This window comes from Bos indicus x Bos taurus, chromosome 5, assembly GCF_003369695.1.
Source record: "Bos indicus x Bos taurus breed Angus x Brahman F1 hybrid chromosome 5, Bos_hybrid_MaternalHap_v2.0, whole genome shotgun sequence".
Lineage (NCBI taxonomy): Eukaryota > Metazoa > Chordata > Mammalia > Artiodactyla > Bovidae > Bos > Bos indicus x Bos taurus.
Window position 1 is genome coordinate 1,428,525 of NC_040080.1, and position 9,153 is coordinate 1,437,677.

At 52.1% G+C, this 9,153-nt stretch overlaps 2 long non-coding RNA genes across 3 annotated transcripts; one reads left to right on the forward strand and one right to left on the reverse strand.

Moving 5' to 3' along the window:
- Window positions 1-648: 648 nt before the first annotated feature.
- LOC113893602 lies at window positions 649-5,078 on the reverse strand. Of its 2 annotated transcripts, XR_003511307.1 has the most exons (5): window positions 4,999-5,078; window positions 4,292-4,414; window positions 3,809-3,985; window positions 1,701-1,899; window positions 649-896 (listed from the first exon to the last, which is right to left on the reverse strand). It is a non-coding gene; the product is annotated as an uncharacterized LOC113893602 (long non-coding RNA). The 2 variants fall into 2 exon arrangements; XR_003511308.1 differs by lacking the exon at window positions 3,809-3,985.
- Window positions 5,079-6,013: 935 nt separating this feature from the next.
- LOC113893603 lies at window positions 6,014-8,890 on the forward strand. The gene is made up of 4 exons (XR_003511309.1): window positions 6,014-6,472; window positions 6,582-6,864; window positions 8,291-8,478; window positions 8,854-8,890. It is a non-coding gene; the product is annotated as an uncharacterized LOC113893603 (long non-coding RNA).
- Window positions 8,891-9,153: the final 263 nt, after the last annotated feature.

A 9,153-nucleotide genomic window follows, 5' to 3' on the forward strand; every position in this document is an offset into this window, starting at 1 on the left:
GGAGGTGTATGCCAGGTATCAGCCCGGGTGCCGGCCAGACCCCGATGATCACCTGCTCCAGGATCGGACTGGGACAGACTCGGGGAGAATGGGCCAAGCAGGTGACCAGAACTCGCGGGAACACTGACGTCACGGCTGCCTGGCCCAGTGCTCCAGGGGACCGCCTGGGAGCAGGTGCGTCAAGGCCAGGTTATTCGCACCCGCGGGTGGCAGGCTCCAGGAAGCTAGAGCATCAGAGATCCACGCGGCTGTAACTGGGGGCCACGTTCGGTCAGATGGGCTGGACAGGAGAACCTGCTCTCAGTGGGGAAAAGAACAGGAAAAGGCCTGTAAGAACGTGTGACGTGGCAGGCTGCAAAGGCGGCCACACGTGTCATCACGCAAACCCTGGGGCTGGGCAGGCTCCCACTGGGGAGCTCACTCACTTCCGTGCAAGCCTGACTGCCTCCCAGGGGGGACCTGGAGCTCAGCGATCAGCTGGTCTTCATTACTATAAATCAGCGAATCGATTCATATCATTAATGCAAACCAATATATTAAATTCACTTCCTATTTTCTTCATGTTTCTTCCTGTGAACTATTTCAACCAAACATAAATACAATCATAGAGAATAAACAGTGTAAAAACATGCTTCATTAACCATCGTCTTTAACAAATTTTTAAATCATCTGTATTTGTTTCTGATTATGGTTTTTGAAAACAAACTATTACAACTATAAGGAAACCCCTTCTGCCCCTCCACAATTCCAGTCCCTCCTCACCCCAGAGGTAAACTTGAGGCAGGGATTGTATCCTTTCATCTTCCACTTCCTCTGGCCATTGTCCTGGAGTAGAGATGGGATTGCTGGAGCGCCAGCAGCCATCTTGGAACATGAGGCAACCTTGATACCAGAAGCTGTTCACAAAAGACAGTGGGGCAGAGAAATAACAGGAGCCTATAACTCTAACGTCACCATGAAGCCACATACTAGCCCTGGCTATTTGGCCTTCCAATGTATACAAGAGAAAGTAGTTTCCCGTTTTGTTTAACCTGTTTTTACATGAGCAGGTTTCTGTGCTGTGCTGCTGAGGTTCTTTCTAACAGAAGCAGCCACTCTCCCAAGTCAGGTCTCCATCGGGGCTCCCAGACTCTCGTGTGTCCCTAAACAACACAGAGCACCATCCTGCTCTCTTCTCACCTTACACAGTGGCAGTGTGCAGGGCAAGTCGTTCTGCATATTTTCACTCAACACGGTTTTGGAAACTTACTCATGTTGATAGACACCTCTTGTTTGTTCACTTGACTGCTGAATAGTATTCCCACTTCATACTCATGAATATTTAGGTTATTTCAAGAAAGGTTTCACCACTGAGAGCCCACTGCAGTGGCATTCTTGCTGGCTTTCTCCTTTTGCACATGGTTACAACCCCAACCTGGACATCTGGAAGAGGGCTTCTGGGTCACTGGCCTGTGCATTTGATTGCAGGAGCTCCTGTGAATTTCCCGCCTCCCTGGGTGTCACCCACCCCTCCTCACAGTCCTGCCATTTACACTTTGGATGGTCCAAATTGTGCGATTTCATATTGGACTGCCTGGATTTTTATTTTTCTGATTACTGTCAAGTTCAGAATTTTTAAATGTCACTGGCCTTTATTCTTTCCCTTGTGTCTGTCCACCCCTCCGGCTGGTGCTCTGCTCAGCTGTCTGTCTTCATCTTACCTCCTTGTGTGGTTTTCGGTGCTCTGAGTCTCAACCTGTAGCAGCCGCAGGCGCTGCAGCATCTCCCGCAGGTCTTCTCAGCCTCTTGTTTCCCAGGGACGCCATTCAGTGCATTTGAACGATGCTGAGGCTGACACTCCAATACTTTGGGATGAGCCGACTCATGGGAAGAGCCGACTCATTGGAAAAGACCCTGATGCTGGGAAAGAGTGAGGACAGGGGGAGAAGGGGACAAAAGAGGATGAGATGGTTGGATGGCATTACCAACTCGACGGACACGAGTTTGAGGAAGGTCCGGGAGTCAGTGATGGACAGGGAGGCCTGGTGTGCTGCCATCCATGGGGTCACAAAGAGTCGGACATGACTTAGCAACTGAACAACAAAAGATCAGTTTTGCTTTTTTCCGTTTGAGGAGCCCTTTGTCCAGCATATGGTCACCTGCCCATCCCACGTGGGCGTCAACACACGTTCAGGCCACATGGGCTGCGTCTCTCTGCTTGCTCACTTTTCTACCCGCAAGGGCTTTTGTGTCCTTTGGTGATGTTTTATATATAAATATATTTCCCCAAAGAGTCTTACAAACCTCTTTTACATCTTTGTACAGGGAACTAACTGATGGAGAAAACTGGAATTTGGACTTAAAAGCTGTCAACAGTTTGAGCCCAAAAAACCAAACAATAAACAGGCCTGGGGAATGAGCTCCTTTCTGTCCCCTTGGGCGTGTCGAGCTGCAAGGAAAGCCCGGGATAAAGGATCCAGCGCTAAGGGATGATGAAGCCCTACTTGGGCTAATACGGTGCCATGGCCACTCCCGCTGGGAGACACCCCCCAGCTCTGGCTGCACAGGACCAGCTCCCTGAGACATCCCCCGAGGCCAGCATCTCCTCGTGTGAGGGTGATCCCGGGCGGGGTCCAACTTTTCTCATCATTCGAACAGTGGGAGATTGACACTGTGACCTCTGGGTCCTGTGACCGCCGATCTGAGCGGTCCATCTTCTCACTTTAAGTTTGGGTCATGGAGACGGTTCTGAGCAGAGGGGTTAGAGTAAGAATCAGGAGACGCTGTGGACTGGGGGCTGGCTGAATGGATGCATTCACACCAGGGACAGACATGTACTGAGCGCCTCACCTGTACCTACTTCCTGGACCAGAGGTCACCCCGCCTGCTGGCCTGAAGTCCTGGAGCCCAGCATACAGCCCCCGGGGGTGGGGGGAGGTGCAGGGCATCGCTGTTGGCAGACAAACGGGCGGTGCAGGGACTGCGTCCCTGACTCCCGCTCCCACGTGTCAGGATGGTAGTCACGTAGCCACAGGTGCATTCTGGACCGTGGACAGAAGAGCGTAACCCTGCTCGTGCCCAGCCCTGGGGGCTGCCCCGGTGTTCCCGTGTGTCCCTGACACGCTCCTCCATGGGATTTAGCATAAGACAAGGGAGGACCCACTCCAGTGCTCTTGCCTGGAAAATCCCATGGATGGAGGAGCTTGGTAGGCTGTAGTCCATGGGGTCGCTAAGAGTCGGACACGACTGAGCGACTTCACTTTCACTTTTCACTTTCATGCATTGGAGAAGGAAATGGCAACCCACTCCAGTGTTTTTGCCTGGAGAATCCCAGGGGCAAGGGAGCCTGGTGGGCTGCCATCTATGGGGTCGCACAGAGTCAGATACTACTGAAGCGACTTAGCAGCAGCAGTAGCAGTAAGGGAGGATTCGTAGAGCACAGGGCCGGGGTGCAGTCGGGGATGAGAGCCCATTGCAGACACAGGAGAAGGCCCATGCCGTGCTGAAACACATGGGCAGTGTTCTGGTTAGAGGGGCCAGGGGTGTGCCAACCCTGCTGAGGGCAGGGGGCCTTTGCCACAGGCCAGAGCACTCTGCATCCATCGTCTCCCTCCCAGGCCGTGTTGCTAGCAAGGCCCCCCAGCCCTGAGGCCCCAAGGCAGCATCTCCAAGACGGGATGGCAAAGCCCGTGCCCAGAGGGAGGCTGTCCTCAGGAGACACCGGGACCGCCAGCCTGATCCATCAGAACCACCCAACCCTTGGGCGCCACACAATCAGACCCAAGTCAGGGCCTCGGGGTTCTCCCCAGAGCCCGAGGCTGCGCGTTACCTTCTCAGAGGTTCTCTTGGGCTCAGAGTTCCGCCCTCCTCCAGGTGCTGCTCGCGGATGCCCCTCCCTCCTGCCCACAGCAGGGCAGGGCTGATGCCCTGGGGCCTCCCTGGCCGGAGCCTAGTCCAAGTATTGGCTCCAGAACTTCCAGCCAAACTTCCTCCCTCTGCTTCTGGCCTGGAATGTTCCAGAGAAACTGAGGGGTTTGGGGGCGGGCAAGGAGACCAGAGCACGTCTGCACTGTCTCTCCAGGGGTGCCCAGCTCCCACCACCATCAGCAAGCGTGCCCAGCAGCTCTCCTGCCTCTACCCCTCACGCTGTGGACTTTCCCTCACGACTGTCTTATTTTGCTAATTAGAAGAACCTGCCTTCACTGGGTGGCGTTTGGGTGCTCCCCGGGGGATCTCAGATGCACCCGTCACCCCCAGCTGGGCACGTGGGATTCTCGGCTCCAGGCTAATTCTCATGGGATTAGACACAAACCTGAAATCCTCGCTGAAACGGCAGGAAGCACGGTCTTTTCATATTTTCCTGTGCTGTCCCCTTTTTATGTTTATGGAGAAAAAAAAAGCCTGCATGCTTTGAGCAAATGTTCTTTCTAATATCCTGTGGAAAGACAGAAAAACACTTAAAATGATTGGCCTCGCTCTTCTCTAATCACAGAAAACTGACTTACTGAGGAAAATGAAATGTGAATTTTCTGAAGAAATATCCCCAGTGTTGACAGCCAGCCAGTTTTGTGAGCATGGGTCACCCGGGGACGAGGAAGGCTTGGCTGAGCCCTCAGCATCGCGTCTCATGAAAGGCTCTGACTTGTTCCAATTAGTCAGCTCAATAAAGGAAGCGATTTTATGCTTTCTCTCAAAAAATATTCCAGATATTTAGTCTGAAGACTGAGACGAGGTGGGCGTGGTGGTCTCCGCGCCCAGATGGCCCCGGTAAAGATGCTGAGGAGGTTTCGCTTGTAGGATATTAGGGATAAATTACCTGCCTTGTTTCTGCCTGGAATGCGGGAGACCAGGGTTTGATCCTTGGGTCGGGAAGATCCCCTGGAGAAGGAAATGGCAACCCACTCCAGTACTCTTGCCTGGAAAATCCCATGGAGGGAGGGAGGAGCCTGGTAGGCTACAGTCCATGGGGTCGCAAAGAGTCAGACACGACTGAGCAACTTCACTCACTCACTCACTCACCTGCCTTTCAGCTTTCTGAGCGACCTGAGAGAAGACCAGTCCCGGCCCAGCGCCCTGAGGGCCCCGGCCCCGCCTCCCCGGCCCCGGCCCCGCCTCCCCGGCCCCGGCCCCGCCTCCCCGGCCCCGGCCCCGCCTCCCCAGGCCCCGGCCCCGCCTCCCCGGCCCCGGCCCCGCCTCCCCGGCCCCGGCCCCGCCTCCCCAGGCCCCGGCCCCGCCTCCTCAGGCCCCGGCCCCGCCTCGCACGGGCTCTCCTGCAGAAGCGTTGTGGGGGCGGCAGCGAGCCTGTGCACAGAGCGTACAGGAACCGGGCTTGTGGACCCAGGGCAGGTTCTGAAGTGGCTAAAGAGGAGGCAATCATCTGGGGGCCAGAGGGAGACCTGCCTGGACGACGGCCGGAGGGAGCGCTGCAGTACAGACCTCCGGGGGCCAGGGAGGAGCACCCCCGTGGAGGGCAGTGGGTGGCCTCATGGTGACCAGGACAACAGGGAGGGCCGGGGGTAACGACACAGCATCCCCCTCCCCAGCGGCCCTCCCTCCCCTCCCCAACGCTACTTCCCTCCCCTCCCTCCCCTCCCTCCCCTCCCCTCCCCTCCCCCACCTTTCCTCCCCTCCCCCCTCCCCTGTCCCCTCCTCCCTCCGCTGTCCTCCCCTCCCCTCCCAGAACTGAGGTGTCTTCTCAGGTCTGGCCGCATGCAGCTCACAGACAAGACCCTCTGATGACTTTTCTTCAGATCAGAAATATTTGCTGTCAAGTCTTAATTTCCATTTTGTGGGGGAGAAGCCCAGTTGTTCAGGAGTCTGTAATGAGATAAGACTTCCCTGCAGTGTATTTGCATTTGCAAAAGTCTTCTAATGTTCCAGGCCAAAAAGAGCATTTTGGTGTGGGAGTTGCAGGGCAGGGGGGTGGAGGGTGGAGAATGAATGGGGGGCCGGGTCTCCAGATGGGGTGGGGTGTGGCGCTGGAGCCCCAGGGGCTTTCTGTGGGGCTGGGGGTGGGATGAGCAGGAAGGCCGCCAACCCCAGGGGCGAGCAGGAGGGGCCCCGGGTGGGCCCTGGCCTGATTCCTACCCTGGAGTGGGGGTGGGGGTAGACCTGCTGGAACAGGCCCTGCCAGGCTCACCACTTGAGCTGCTGCTCTGGGTCTGCACTCAGCACCGCTGGGGTCCTTCTGTGAGTCAGCCACGCATTTTAGTTTAGAATACACGGGAGGAAGTTGGGGGATGACTGGCCTGCATACTCACCCACATGCAAGGGCACATGCCCACACATGCACACACACGCACACACAGGAGCACACGTGTGTACATGCACACACAGCGCTTCATGGAGGGGCCGGTTTTCTGCTTTTGCTCTGAGTTCCTAACTGTGCTCTTTCCTTTACCCTGAGCACTCCATCCTGCCCAGGGAAGAAGGTGCAGAGGAGCCGGCTCAGCCTGGGCTGCCGTCCCCTCCTCACAGCCAGCAGGGCATCTCGGTCAGTTCTGGAAGGAGCCCGCTGGGGCAGGGGGGCCACTGGGAATTTTGATGGAAGTGGCAGGAGGTGGGGCTTGCACAGAGGAGACTCAGATTGTCACCCATCACAGGCACATGTGGACCCGGGAGGACTCGGTTCCCACCAGGAGCACTGGGAGTCCCGAGCTGTGGGCTTGGGCTTCTCATCATACAAGGCAGCGGCTCCTTCTCTCCTGAGGATGTGGGGACCAGCCTGTGAGCTCCACGGTGACAGATGCCACTCTTCTGTTCAGGACAGCTGCTGACCAAGTGGGGCCAATGGGGAGAGTCCATTTCAAATTTCCACCTGGACTCCCAGACCCTGACTCTAGCGGAGACCCTCCCCTGGCGCCATCAGGACAAACTTGCCCCCAGGTAAAAGTCTCAGAGGGCGAAGGGGACACATCACCACTGATAGGACTCCTGGACACACGATTTTGTTGCACCTCATCCCCGCCAACACGCAGGTCTCCACGCCGCAGCCCTGGCCCAGCACGACTCTCCCCTGCCTTTCACCATATTCTGTGCTCAGCACGCTGAATCTGAGACTACTTGAGGTGGCGGGTGATTCTGATGATAACTGTAAAAATTTACACACAAATATTTTTATTAAGATAATGTAGATTTTCATGCAGTTTTAAGATAGAGAACCCTTGTACCCTTTGCCCAGTCTCCCTCAAGGGTAGTGTTCTACAAAACCATAATGTACTATATTGATATCAATATAGGTCACCAAAGGCATCCAGTTTCCCCAGGCTGGCTTGTATTTCCACGTGTGTGTTTAGCTCCGTATGCGTTTTATCACCCGGATAGGTATGTGTTTTCATTACCACTGTGCAGACACTGAACACTTCTTCACAAAGATCCCTTCCGCTGACTTTTTATAACTACTACATCTCCATCCATTCCGAACCCCCGGCAGGCACCAATCTGTCCTCTGTTTCTGAAGTTTTTCCATCTAACGATGCTAATGGACTCATACCGCACGAATCCTCCTGGGAGAGAACGTTTTCACTCAGCATAATTCCCTGGAGATCCATCCATGTTGCTGGGTATCACTAGTTCTTTTTTATTTCTGAGTGCCTTTCCACAGTCTGGATGAACTGCAGTTAGTCTAACCCTTAGCTCATTGAGGGCGTGTGTTGTTTTATTTTCTGGCTATTACAAATAAATCTGCTACCATACTACTTTTTCTCTGGGATAAATGCTCATGAGTGTAATCGCTAGGTAGTTCCGTCATTGCATACTTAGATTTTGAAGAAACTGTCAAATCGGGAGTGCTTCTATTTGTCTGCAGTCACATCAGCATTTGACTTTACCACTTATTTCCAGGAAGTGCATAGTGGTGTCTCATTGTGGTTTTATTTTGATTTCCCCGAAATCTAATGAAATTGAGCATCTTTACATTCTGGTCAGGTTTGGTTGATCAGTTTTTCCTTTTAGGATAGTTCTTTCAGTGTCAAATTTTAGAACTATTTGCCTAACCATAGAGCCTGAAATTTTTTTTCCCATTATTTTGATAACAGAGTTATAATTTTCACTTTAGGTACAAGGCTATGATCTATTTTGAGTTAACTTTTTGCAAGGTTTGAAGTTTAGATTCATTACTTTTGCCCACGGATGTCGACTTGCTCCAGACCATTTGTTGAAAAGGTGATCCTTTCTCTATTTAATTGCTTTTGTGTCTTTGCCAAAAATCATTTGAGCGTATTTGTGTGGCCTGTTTCTGGACGCTCTGTTCTGTTTTATTGATCTGTGTGTCTATGCTTTTGCTGAGACCAGGTTCTTTTGTTTATTGTAGCTATACAAGAAGTCATAAAGCTGGGTAGAGAGATTTCCGTCACTAGATTATTCTTCGCCAAGATTACTTTAACCATCCTAAGATCTGCTTGTCTCCATATAAAGAATTGCTATGACTCTGTATACAAGAAACCCTATTGGAATTTTGATGAATGGCATTAAACCTAAAGATCAATTAGTGGAGTCAGGGTAAGAGAAATTGGCATCTTTATTATGTCTAGTCCGTACTTTGTCTCTTCATTTATTTCAGTCTTCTTTGAATACCTGCATCTGCATTTAAAGCAGTTTTAGCATCCAGATCCTATACATGTTTTGTTCAATATCTGCTGAAATGAGATGTCTAATTATTTTCGGAGTGATTGTAAATGCTGTTGTTTTTCATTTCAGTTTCCTCATGCTCTGTTAGTATAGAGATTTTCAAGTGATTTTTCTATGTTGATCTTCTGTTTGAAAACTTTTTTGAACTCACTAGTTCTAGAGACATATTTGTAGATTTCTTGGGCTTTTCCATTTTTAAGTATTAGTGTCATCTGCAGAGATACTTTTATTTCTCCCTTTATGCAGGTCAGGAAGCAACAGTTATAACTGGACATGGAACAATAGACTGGTTCCAAATTGGGAAAGGACCACGCCAAGGCTGTATACGTCCCCCTGCTTATTTAACTTCTATGCAGAGTACATCATGAGAAACGCTGGGCTGGAAGAAGCACAAGCTGGAATCAAGATTGCCGGGAGAAATATCAATCACCTCAGATATGCAGATGACACCACCCTTATGGCAGAAAGCGAAGAAGAACTAAAGAGCCTCTTGATGAAAGTGAAAGAGGAGATTGAAAAAGCCACCTTAAACCTCAACATTCAGAA